Source organism: Neofelis nebulosa, chromosome 6 (assembly GCF_028018385.1).
Source record: "Neofelis nebulosa isolate mNeoNeb1 chromosome 6, mNeoNeb1.pri, whole genome shotgun sequence".
NCBI lineage: Eukaryota > Metazoa > Chordata > Mammalia > Carnivora > Felidae > Neofelis > Neofelis nebulosa.
The window spans coordinates 50,979,921-50,994,330 of record NC_080787.1 but is presented as its reverse complement, the minus strand read 5'-3'; positions in this window follow the sequence as shown (position 1 = coordinate 50,994,330).

The following is a 14,410-nucleotide window of genomic DNA, read 5'->3' as shown; positions in this document are numbered from 1 at the left end:
TCTCAGTACCCAGAATCTCTTCATAGCATAGTGAAATATATATTTCATATTAATTGTCAACAGAAATGTAATTGATATAATAATGCCATGAATTTTCAATCAGTTATTAATAGAACAAATAATAGCTTATTTTAATTTCTTGTGTCATGTATAAAAGTTGATTTTTCAAACATCACTTTCTGTATTAATAATCTGTATTGATATCTCTCCCTTTGTGTTCAATCACCACTACAGGAAAATAGACTTAGACTAGTGTGCAAACAAAATACTATGAAGGTAGATCTTCATTGTAAATAAATAAGCCAAAGAAAATACCAGCTGAGTGGCTGAATCCTTGTCTTCCATTACCTCCCTTTCTTTTGATTATTGTAGAAATTCAGCTGATGCTTGAAATCTTTCCAAAAGGAAAAAAAATCCATTCAGTGTGGATGAAAATAGAATGAACCTTAGTAAACATATATAACCCACTTCCTGTTTCTGAGGTTAACAGTAATGGGCACCAATTATATACCTCTCATCAATTTCTCTTTAAATCACATATACATATTTTTAAACTGGGATTAGGTACACCTACAGACTATTATGTACTTATATGTGCAAACACTACTATTTTTAAATTTTTAAAAGCAATCTCAACTAATGCCTTGATATGCAGTGTTTTTTTTCACATTATTTCTTATAGTTCCATTCTTCACCATTTAAATATTTAATACATTTAGCAAAAAACCCACACAAAACCTTATTACTCAAATAACAAACATTGATTAAGTGGCTATTTTACATTTTTATTGGAAAATTTTTGTTTTATAAAGCAAGGGGAGGGGCATGTGGGTGGCTCAGTCAGTTAAGTGACCAACTCTTGATGTCAGCTAAGTCATGATCTCACAGTCAGGAGGTCTGGTTCCGCACCAGGGCCTGGAGCCTGCTTGAGATTCTCTCTCTCCCTCTCTTTGCCCCTCCCCTGCTCGCTCTCTCTCTCTCTCTCTCTCTCTCTCAAAATAAATAAACTTTAAAATAAAATAAAGCAAGGGGAAACAAAAACCCCCACAAATATAGTTAGAAAACTCATCACCTCTCTCTCAAAAATTGATACAACATAAAGACAAATAATCAGAATTGATATGCAGGACTTAATATGATCAACTACTAAACTCATTTGGCATTTATTGAACATCTAACCAAATCAGCAGAAAACATGAAGCCACTCTGATATGCATGTGAACTACATTTCCCATGATGATCATGTCTATGAATTTCTGTGATTTGGGGCCACCAAGGAGATTCTTGTGGCAGATTTCTAGGTGGAAATGAAGCAGAAACCATTTTGTAGCACTTGGATGTTGCTGATAATCTGCTGAATCAATTTGTTAGAAGTAGCAGGTCGATAGCAACCGCTCCATCTTCTGTTGGATCTTCCTTCAACTTCTACAGTATCTGGGGCGGGTAGGCATAATTAACTTCAAGATGAAGGGCCTCACTTCTGCCAGGTGTCTGTCACCCACCCTCCATCCTGGTGGGTTTTCAGATCATGAAGTTGACTTCAGTCTGTCCTCGATCTCTCTCTCTCTCTCTCTCTCTCTCTCTCTCTCTCTCTCTCTCTCTCACATCTGTCCTTCCCAACTGCCTCTCCAGTGGCCTTAATCTCCAGCAGGAGATGTGAAGAATAAACCTTACATACTGCTTAGTCAGCTCACACATTTGTGTAAGATCAAATTTCTATAACAAATCCATGTGGTGTTCTTTGAATAAACTCTCTCAGGCACAATGCACTTTTTTAGTACACGCAGGTATTTATCAAGATAAAAGATATTCTGGTCCTATAAGAGAGGTCAATATTTTAAAAGTACTTCAAAGCATACAAAGTGCACTGATCTCTGTCTACAATAGAAAAGTATTATAAATCAGTTACAGATATATCTGGAATATGCTCAAAATTTTGAATACTAAGTAATACACATTTAAATAGATCATAAACTGAGAAGAAATCTAATAGAAAATTAGGAAGCATTTTTAATACAATTAAAAAAAAAACATAAAATTCAAAATTGTGTGAGAGGAATTTAAAGGAGTGTTGAGGGAAATTTTAAATTGCTAAATAACTATGTTAGAGAAGTAAGTTCTTATTATAATTCTGGGTAATCAAGACAGTATAGCAGTTGGACTAAGATACTCAGTGGAAGAGAATAGGATCCCAAAACAGATGCAGGCATAAATTACCAATTTATTTTAAAAGCTGAATATTCAGAGGAGAAAGGAACACTGGGTATTAGTAGGCACAAATTTTGGATTTTGCTCCATATGTTTAAAATTATACAATTAATTCAAAATGGATTCTTGACCAAAGTGTAATGTGTAAAACTGTAAAGTGTATAGAAAAATAACAAGCAAAATATGTGAAAATAATAAGGTAAATTTCTTACAATCGATGCCAAACATATGATTCATAAATGAAAAAGTTGATAATTTGACCTCTTTCAAAACTAGAATTCTTGATTTTGGAAAGGCACAGTTAAGCAACAAAGCACCATTAAAAGATGAGTAGAAATTTGGTTCAAAATTACATATGTGAAACTGGAATTGTATCCATCTTACATAAGAAGTCTGATAACGATCTGAAGACAAAAGCAATTATGATCTTCAAAGTTTTGAACAGACAATTCACAGAAGAGGATATATAATTGGAAAAAAAAAAAAAACAGGAAAAGATGTTCTATATCATTCACCAGTAGGGAAATCCAAATTATTATCACAATGAGATACAACTACACATCCATTAGAATGTCAAAAATGAACAAGAGCAAGTGTCAGTGAAAATGTGGACCAACTCAATTCATGTTTTACTATGTGAATGTTTAATGGCACAACTACTGTCAAAAACAGTTTGGCAGCTGACCATTCCACTATTATGTATTTAACCAAGAGAAAAGAAATCACAGCCCATGCAAAGATGCACACTAATGTCCATAACAATTTTTTTTCTTTTTTTTAAAGATTTTTTTAACGTTTATTTGTTTTTTGAGAGACAGAGAGACAGAGCATGAGCAGGGGAGGGGCAGTCACAGAATCCGAAGCAGGCTCCAGGCTCTGAGCTGTCAGCACAGAGCCCGACGCGGGGCTCGAACCCACAAGCAGTGAGATCACGACCTGAGCCGAAGTAGGACTTTTAACCGACTGAGCCACCCAGGCGCCCCACAAATTTTTTTTTCTATTAGCCCCAAACTAGAAACTCTTCAACTGTCTATCAAGAAGTGAAGAAGAACAAGCAAGTGTTCTGGAGGTGTGACTTTCTTTCCATTCAGTTGGAGAAAGACTTGAGAAATTACTAGGTTCACAGTACTGTCATGTAAAAGCACAAATAAGGAGAATACATCAGCCTGTCAAAAATCATTATAGAGCTACTGTTTGTGATTAAAATTAGAGATACAATAGAGATGTAGCTATGGCCAGGATATCCATGCGTCTCCCCAAGATTACAACATAGAAAGTGAGTAACGCAGTAATATTATCCATATTCAGAATGCTGACTAGAATAAAAATTGACCTATTTTACCACTGTAAAATTATGAGATGCAATATAGAAGAGTGGCTTAAATAATTTCTTGTTAGAATATCGACAGAAGCAAGAAATGAATATGAAGAGATTTGAAAGCAAAATGCAGTTTTATTAAATTCATGTAGGACTAATTTTCATAAGTATGTAGACATTTTACAATAAAAAATAATACTCAGAATTCTCTCCCTTCAGGTGTGACTATATGAAATTGAAATGCATGGAAAGAATATACAATCTATAATTATTATATTTCTTAATACCTTTCAATTTTGCTATTTTTTAAATAGTGATCTCATCAATTATAAATAAAGATTTTCTGGGTGGCTCAGTCAGGTAAGCAACCGACTCTTGGTTTTGGCTTAGGTCATGATCTCACGGTTGGTGAGATCAGGCCCTACGATTCTCTCTCTCCCTCTCTTCTCTTCCCCTCCCATGCTTGTGCTCTCTCTCAAAAATAAACATACATACATACATACACACATAAATGAATGTTTTCCTACAGTTGAATCACTCAGGAGTAGGTCCAAAGGAAAACAATACTGCTCTGATCAAAAATTTACTCCACTGAAATTTTTATGGAGATGTAGGGAAAAAAGATGGTGATACATTTTCTAGTGTCTGCTCTCAAGTCCTTGCACAGGATATCTGGAACTATGTAAACAATGCTCAGTAATGTTATCTAATTCTCTATGCATATTCTTATCCTTAAACAATGTTTTCTAACGTATTTGTGACAGAAGAAAAAATTATATATTTATTTATAACTCTCAGATCACCACATTTTGTCAAAAATACAGAAAATATATGTTCTCCAAGGAATTCTTTCTGAAATAATTAGAACCCATTTATAAAATAAGGTATACTTTGAGTTACCTGTGGATACTGAAGTCTGTTACGGAAATTGCAAATTCGGAAGAATAACGGTAGCTGTCTTTAGTGAGTTAAATGTGACTTCTACTCTTCTGACATTGAATCTGTCATCAAAAAAAATTCTCATTAACGTACCCACAAATTTCAATTTGGGGATGAAAATAAGGAAACCACTGCAAAAGGGTAAAGCAGATTCTTTCATTTTGTGAAAAATGAAAAAAGTTGAAGAACAATTTTTCAGACTGACTCTTGCTTGCAGTGTTTTCAGGGGGGAAATATTTTTAATAGAGATCTTTCTCAATGTACTGTGAGGTTATGTTCTGATAATCCTACATTAAGTTGAAAATAATGTGAGTTGATAACACACTTAATACACCTACCGAACATCACAGCTTAGTCTAGCCAGCCTAGGCTACATTAGTTACATTAGTCTACAGTTGGGCAAAATCATTTAACACAAGCCCTGTTTTTATAATAAATGCTGTGTTGACTATTTCCTGTAACTTACTGAATACTGCACTGAAAGTGAAAAACACAATGCTTGGGTACAAAACAGTAGTAAATGTATCATTTGTTTAAACCTTGTGATCCTGTGGCTGACTGGGAACTGTGGCTGTCCAGCATCAAGAGAGAGGGTCACAGGCAATATCGTGAGCCCTAGAAAGGTCAAAATTCAGAACTGAAAGTGTGGTAGGGTCCCCTCCCTAAGGAAAGGAAAAAAAAAACCCTCAAGGCAACCTGGTTATGCATAAGTACCTGACAACATCCATCAAGACCTTGTAACATGAGACCACTTAATCTGACTGCCTGTTTGTGGGTTACCATATATGGGAGACAAAGAAGTAAAAAATGTATAAAAAACCACACCACCACGTGGCATTGGGGGCTCAGTTCTTCGGGTAGCAAGCCAACTGAGTTGTGCTGGCATGAATAAAGATGCTTCCTGGAAAAAAAAGCCTTGGTGTCACGACTCTCTGTGAGAGAATCCTGCTACAAAAGTACAGTTTCTACTGGATGAATTTCAGTTTTGTGCCATTTTAAAGTCAAAAAGTTGTAAGTTGAGCCATTGTAAATTGGGGACTATCTGTAGTTTTCCTTTAAATTTTTCCTGTCCTCCGGTGGAAATGATGAGCAGAAACATCATGTGAACACAAGAAGTCAAAATAGTCTTTTCTAATTAGGTTGAAAGCAAATATTTCCTAACTCCTTTCCAAATTTCTCTTCCATTTGTTTTGCTTGGCTCCAATCTCATCTAACAGCAGCTTATGTAATGATATTGACAGAAATGTGGTTTCCCCATATGCACCTATTCACTGTGGCAGACCCAAAGCCTTTTCACTCAAGAATTACCCATGTGCAGGGGCGCCTGGGTGGCGCAGTCGGTTAAGCGTCCGACTTCAGCCAGGTCACGATCTCGCGGTCCGTGGGTTCGAGCCCCGCGTCAGGCTCTGGGCTGATGGCTCGGAGCCTGGAGCCTGTTTCCGATTCTGTGTCTCCCTCTCTCTCTGCCCCTCCCCCGTTCATGCTCTGTCTCTCTCTGTCCCAAAAAAAAAAAAAAAAAAAAAAAAATGTTGAAAAAAAAAAAAAGAATTACCCATGTGCAGGTAAGGAGAACTCATGGATTTTAATCTCACAGAGACCCTAGAATGGCATATGGCAGTGCTTATATGGGCCACATCATTATCTGCTGGTTGGAAATTTCTATATTGAGAGAATGTTAGGAGATGGAACAAAAGGAACTAACTGACCTGGGGGGGGGGGGTGGGATCCGGGAGGCAAAAGATCCTCTGAGTGGGGGGTGAGTTCTGATGACATCAATCACATAAGGGGCTCTTTGCAAGGGCTAGGAGTTGTCTGAACCTGGCAATTCCTTCACCTTAACCAAGTGTCTTCAGCTTCAGGGTCATTGTTCCCTGGAAACAGAAAAGGTTAAATAAAGCATATTTATATATTTTCTATGTTAAAAATGAACTTTGTTCTTCCTCTTTCAGTGCTTGGTTTTGTTTAGTTTTTGATTTGTGAGCATTAGCTTCTGAAAGAAAAGAGTGTACAGATTAATAACAATAAAACAAGCAGAAATAATTTCAATTGCTTTTAAAAATTTTTTACTTGGTAAATGATAGTCATTAAGTTTCATTTTGTGCTTTAGTACTATAACAGACATATAAGTATGTAATTAATTAATTTTGAGCCATTTTGTGCTTTATTCTAAACATGAGAAAGTGGAATTCTAGAAAATTTTTTATTTATCAATATCACAAATAATAAGAGAACTTAAGTTCAGACCTCCAGTTTTTAAATATTTGGTATTTTTTTTTAATTTTTAAAAATGTTTTACTTTATTTTTGAGGCAGAGAGACACACACAGACACTGTGAGTGGGCAAGGGACAGAGAGAGAGAATCTGAAGCAGAATCTGAGCTGACAACTCAGAGCTCAATGCGGGGCTCGAACTCATGAACCGAGAGATCATAGACCAGAGCCGAAGTTGGGCGCTTAGCTGATTGAGCCACCCAGGCATCCCATACATGCAGTTTTTAAATCCACTAAGGATAAGTATTATTTGTATTATATCACACTGCATTGAGTTAATAGGTTATTTGAGTTATTAGCTTCACTGAATTATCATATATTATATAAATACATACTCATATATATCATATATATTCACTTTGTCTTCTGCATAATAAATGAATAATAATAAGGGAAATGCCAGTCATTTGAAAAAAACATGATAAAACATTCTATATACATTATATTTTCATTGCATAAATAAACTATTGAGCATATACATAACAAAAATAGACTTGAAGGATATGAATTAACTGTCAACATCAATTGTGTTGGATGCTGAAAATACCAGTAGTCATTAGTGACATTTTACACTCTTTATTAACACCTTTTTCTTAGTTTGTACTTACATATAATAAACTTCACAAATTAAAAATAACTTTTGAAGAGTTTTGATATATGTGTGTATCAGAAAAATATCATAACCATCAAGATAATCAACATGCTTATCACCTTAAATGTTTTCTTTGTCTTTTATTTAATCAATTTCTCCCCTTCTGCCATGCCTGAAAAATCACAGATCTGCTTTCTGTCACTGTACATTTATCAACATTTTCTGGATTTATGTAAATGGAATTATATGTGCTTTTATTTATCCTTCTTTTTTACTTAAAAAATCAGAATTTATTTCTTGTTGCATACATCAGTAGTTTGATTTTATCATTCCTGACTAGCGTTCCATGTACAGATATACTATAGATTTGTTTTTCTTTTTATTCATTCATATATCTATGGATATTTGATCTCTGGCCAGTTTTTGAATATTAAAAATGACGCTACTGTGAATATTCATGCACAAGAGTTGGGTTGATCCATGCTTTTATTTCTCATGTGTAAATACAAAGTATGGATGTGTGGAACATATGGTAAGAATAATTTTAACTTGTAATACATTGCCAAATTTAAGAGAGTCTACCATTTAAATTCCCATGAACAATAGATGAGAATTCCAGTTGCTCCTTACCCTCACCAGCACTTGATATTGTCAGTCTTTTCAATCATAGCCATTCTAGTGTTTGTGGAGCAGTTTCTCCATGTGCTTTTAACTTGCAAGTTTATGATGTCTAATTATGTTAAACATGTCCCATTTGCTTACTGGCTATTCTACATCTTCTTTGGTGAAATGTGTGGTTCAAACATTGTTTGATTTGGTTTGTTTTTGCTTAGCTTCTTACTGTTGACTTTTTAAGAGTTTGTTGCATATTCTAGAAATTAGTATTTGTTTTATGTAATATAACCTCTTTATATTGTTTACAATAGTTTCTTCTGGTCTATGACTTAAGCTTTTACATTTTTACACTCTTTTAACATTTATTTATTTTTGAGAGAGAGAGAGAGAGAGACAGAGAGGGAGAGAGACAGAGAGACAGAGAGAAAGAGAGAATCTGAAGCAGGCTCCAGACTCAGCTGTCAGCACAGAGCCCAAAGTGGGGCTTGAACTCATTGACCATGAGATCATGACCTGAGCTGAAGTTGGACACTTAAGCAACTGAGCCACCCAGGTGCTGCAACAATTTTACATTTTTAACAGTGATATTAGAAAACATTTTTACTTTTCACTAAGTCTACTATATTAGATTTTATTTCACAGTTTTCTTTGTACCTTATATTTAGATGTATGATGGTTTTCAAGTTAATTTTCATATGTTTTGTGACATAAGGGATGAGAATGATTTTTTGAAATATGGCTATATCCAATTGTTTCAACCTCAATTGTTGATAATATTATCCTTGCCCCACTGAATTGCTTTAATACCTGTTTTGAAAATCAATTGACCAAATGTGTGTTCATCTATCACTGTACTCTTTATTCTGATACATTGTTCTATATGACTATTTTTATTCCAATAGCACAGTTTCTTGCTTATACAGCTTTATAGTAAGTCTTGTAATCAGGTAGTATAAGTTCCCCAGCATTGTTCTTTATGTCAAAATTGTCTTGGCCTTATTCAGTGCTTGGGATTTTAATATAAATTTTATTTTTTTCTGCTTTTAATTTTTTATTATGAATTATTGACAACAAACAAAAAAATAAACAATGTATCAGAAATACACATTGACCCATCAGTAATTCTATCAAATCATACCATGTGGTTAATTCTTTAATTTTAAAAATACTCAATTACTCCAATTGTTGAAGTTTTTTCTTCTATAATCCTACAATCCTAAAATATTTATTTTGTTTTTTTTATTGAAAAATCAAAAGTTTACTCATCTCCCCAAAAAACACCAATGCTCAGTCAAAAATAGAAGCTGCTGAATTGCCTCGTGTACTAGAGCCCGTATTATCATTCTCTTGATTTGTCTGTGTAATTGAGTAAAGTTACATTTTTCTGATTCAGAATTTAGAACTAAAATAATCCTGTGGGCATACAAGAGGGAAGATTTGTGAACCAGATGTGTTGACTACTACAGCATATCTTACAAAGGAACATACTTCTTGCAGTATATCATGTGAAGAATTGAATCATGCCAACAAAAAAATTATCACTTTAGCTCTTAGGTACTCTGATTTGAAAATATAACTTCAAATTGTCTTCCTATTTCTTTGAAGATTTTAATGACACCACAGAAAGTGTAAAACAAATTGTTGATATCTGTCGAACATTGCTTTTGCTCCATTCTCTTTGCTTCGTTTGTGGGACTCCAACCCAGATTATGCCAGACTCTTTAACCATGTTCAACATTTCTAACATGTTTTTTATGTTATATTTTTTCAGCATTAGTTTTTAAATTTTAAATTTTAATTTGTGTGTTTTTTTTCCTTTTTAAAAAAAATTTGGTGATTTATATTTGTCTAGAAAACTATTCTTTTTTTTAAAATTTTATTTGTTTTAATTTATATCCAAATTAGCAGTATAGTGCAACAATGATTTCAGGAGTCAATTCCTTAATGGCCCTTACCCATTTAGCCTATCCCCCCTCCCAACAACCTCTCCAGTAACCTTCTGTTTGTTCTCCATATTTAAGAGTGTCTTATATTTTGTTCCCCTCCCTGTTTTTATATTATTTTTGTTTCCCTTCCCTTATGTTCATCTGTTTTGTTTCCTAAAGTCCTCATATAAGTGAAGTCATATGACATTTGTCTTTCTCTGACTAATTTTGCTTAGCATAATACCCTCCAGTTCCATCCATGTAGTTGCAAATGGCAAGATTTCATTCTTTTTGATTGTCGAGTAATACTTCCTTGTGTATATATATATATATATATATATATATATATATATATATATATACTACATCTTCTTTATCCATTCATCCATCGATGGATATTTGGGCTCTTTCCATACTTTGGCTATTGTTCATAGTGCTGCTATAAACATTGGGGTGCATATGTCCCTTAGAAACAACACACCTGTATCCCTTGGATAAATACCTAGTAGTACAATTGCTGGGTCATAGGGTAGTTCTATTTTTAATTTTTTGAGGAAACTCCATACTGTTTTTCAGAGTGGCTGCACCAGCTTGCATTCCCACCAGCAGTGCAAAAGATATCCTTTTTCTCCGCATCCTCGCCAACATCTGTTGTTGCCTGAGTTGTTAATGTTAGCCATTCTGACAGTGTAAGGTGGTATCTCAGTTTGGTTTTGATTTGTATTTCCCTGATGATGAGTGATGTTGAGCATTTTTTCATATGTCGGTTGGCCATCTGGATGTCTTCTTTGGAGAAGTGTGTATTCATGTCTTTAGCCCATTTCTTCACTGGATTATTTGTTTTTTGGGTGTTGAGTTTGATAAGTTTTTATAGATTTTGGATACTAACCCTTTATCTGGTATGTCGTTTGCAAATATCTTCTCCCATTCTGTCCGTTGCCTTTTAGTTTTGCTCATTGTTTCCTTCGCTGTGCAGAAGCTTTTTATTTTGATGAGGTCCCAATAGTTCATTTTTGCTTTTGTTTCCCTTGTTTCCTGAGACATGTTGAGTAAGAAGTTGCTGTGGCCAAGATCAAAGAGGTTTTTGCCTGTTTTCTCCTCGAGGATTATGACGGCTTCCTGTCTTACATTTAGGTCTTTTATCCATTTTGAGTTTATTTTCATGTATGGTGTAAGAGAATGGTCCAGCTTCATTCTTCTGCACGTCAGTGTCCAGTTTTCCCAGCACCACTTGCTGAAGAGACTGTCTTTATTCCATTGGATATTCTTTCCTGCTTTGTCAAAGATTAGTTGGCTATACCTTTGTGGGTACATTTCTGGGATTTTAATTTTAATATAAACTTTAGATTCATATTGTAAAATTCTGTAAAAGGAAAAACCTGCTGGATTTTGAGATTTTAATTGGCATTGCATTGAAAATATATTATATATACATTTCAATTTGTATAAATAACTTCTTAAAATTTTTTTTACCATCCATGATATCTCCCCTATATTTAGATTTCCTTATTATCTTAGTAATGTTTTATTGTTATCGCTATTGTTAGAAGGGGGCCATGAGCCAAGAAATATAAACAGCCTATAGAAACTAAAAAAGAAAAAGAATGGATGCTCTCCTAGACTCTGCAAATGAATTCTGCTCTGCCAAAACATTTATTTTAGACCCTTAAATCTCTTTTTGAACTTCTGACTTCCAGACCATAATTTGATAAACATTAAAACAATTTTTAGACTACTGATTTTGTCTTAAATTGTTATAGCAGCATCAGGAAAGCAATGCATATTATGAACTTCATTGATTAATTTTTGTATATTGACAAAAAATTGTATTTTGAGGTTGCACAACAGTATATCATGATATTTTAACCATTATGTATTATGGTACTTGGCATGCTTAAATTATGTTAAAAATATTAATCTATAATTCTGAGAGGTATTGAACTACAGATTTTTTTTTTTTTTTAATGAAAACTCTTTGGGAGGGTTTTGTATCAGAACAATTTTGACCTCCTAGAATATGTACCAAAGTCTGTCTTCAGTTATCAGGAAGCTTATATAAAATTAACATCACTGCTTGGGGATCCTGGGTGGCTCAGATGGTTAAGTATCCAACTCTTGATTTCAGCTCAGGTCATGATCTGAACTGGTGGCTTTGAGCCCTACGTCCGGCTCTGTACTGACGGTATAGAATCTGCTTGAGATTCTCTCTCTCTCTCTCTCTCTCTCTCTCTCTCTCTCTCTCTCTCTCCCTGCCCCTCCCTTGCTTGCGCTGCTTGCTGTCTCTCTCTCTCTCCTGCTCTTTCTCTCTTAGGATATATAAAAATTTTTAAAACATAAATAAATAAATAAATAAATAAATAAATAAATAAATAAATAAATTACACTTCTTCATTAAATGCTAGATTAAATTTAGCATAACTAGTAAAGTCATCTAAGCAGAAGTTCTTACTTGGAATGTTTAAAATTCAAATAAAGTGTTTTTATGGGGTGCCTGGGTGGCTCAGTGATTTAAGCACCTGACTTTGGCTCAGGTCATGATCTCACAGTTCGTGGTTTTGAGCCCTGTGTCGGGCTCAGTGCTGACAGCTTGTGTCTCTCTCTCTGCCCCTCACCCACTCTAGCTCTGTCTCTCTCAAACATAAATAAAAATTTAAAAATATGTAAAAATAAAGTATTTTTAACATGTTTCGTCTCTTTATTATTTCTTCTTGAATGAAATTTAGAAATTTAGAATTTCCAAGAAATGTGTTTGGCTTATCTAGTGATCAAATTTATTGCATACACTTGTTTATATTGTTCTCTGTGTCTTGATATTAAGTGTGTTATGTTTCCCTTTTTAATCTATTTGACAAATTCTCGCCCAGGACTAGCTTTCGTCATTGATTTTTCCTATTGTTTTTTTTAAAAGTTTCATTTTTTTCATTTATTCTGCTCTATTATTCCTTTCCATCTATATGATTGGAATTTAATTTGAGGTTTTGCTTGTTGGTTTGCTTATTTGTTTCTTAAAGTGAAAGTAAAGGTCATTTTGATTTGATTTTTTTTCTAAATAGTTAATCAGATACTCTCAATATCTACTTGCATACTTATTTAGTGACATCCACAAATTTTGTATCTCATTTTTTTTCCCTTTTAACTCATAATATTTTTTAACTTCTCTCTGATAATTTCTGTAAAATAATTATTGGACTTTTCTGCTCACCACTCAGTATTATTGATTGAAAAATAAGCAACTTGTCATATTGTAGAATGGATGTGCTAGCCAATTTCATGACATATTTTCATTAATATGTTAGAAATTCCAACTGTGTCCATTTTAAAAAGGATACAGATTTTCTCTGGTGTAACTGTACTTATTAGAGATTGTAGAATATCTCTACTTCACAAAGAAAAATAAATAGGATCTACAAGATATATTTTAGTTGCCTATGTTTGCCTATGTTTGGCCTTCTTTTCTATGGACTTAGGTGGTCACCATCATATTATATCCTTCATTTCAGATAATATGATAAATATTCTGTATCCTGGACACTAGGAAAGCTGATTTAAGGAGTCAACTTTATAAAGAAAATTTATAAAGAAACGCATATACTGTGAAAGGGACTTGAAGAAATCAAATATTCATTTCACTTACATAGAGGAGTATTTCAACTATAGACCAGGAACCTTGAATGGACTTAAGTAGGAATTATCCTTCAGGATTCCATTATGATTCCTACCATATTTTTCATGTTTAATTTTTTAAATAGGAAGTTTTAAAAAAAAATAATGTCAATTAAATTCTTAACTAGATGATTAAAGAGAAAATTAGAAATAATAAATGATTTTTTTTCAGGTGAAAAATGCTATTAAAAAAAGCATTTCCCTAAATACCACTATTATTTTAAAGAATCTGCTAAATATTTTCAAAATATGTTTTTAAAATCCAGGCTTTTTATATTTGCTTCATTATTATTTATTAAAATATTTCACAACTTTTCCCATTTCCTATTGATATATAATATGCATAGAATCACATTAGACATAATAATTGTAACTCGTTTAGAAAATCCAAGTGAAGTTCTATGAGAAGAGTTGGTGCATAAGGTGATGAGCAATTTCAAAGTGTAACATTTTGCCAAAGTCACAAAAGGGACACATCATATACATTAAAATACTGGTTTAATTGATACATTCATCTGCTGGCATTGAGATGCTGTTTTTATGACTAGAAAAATCTTAATTTTGCCATACTTTTAAATAATATAAGAAAGAATGAGCTGCCTCTCAAAAGTATCTCCCAGAGGGGTCCTCTGGGTGGTTCAGTCGATTAAGCGTCCAACTTCAGCTCCTGTCATGAACTCATGGTTAGTGGGTTTGAGCCCCGCATGGGGCTCTATGCTGACAGCTCAGAGCCTGGAGCCTGTTTGGGATTCTGTGCCATCCTCTCTCTCTGTCCCTCCCCTGCTTGTGCTCTGTCTCTCTTTGTCTCTCAAAAAAATAAAAATAAAAATAAAAAAAACAAAAACGTATCTCCCATAGTTATCAAGTGCTTTAAATTATG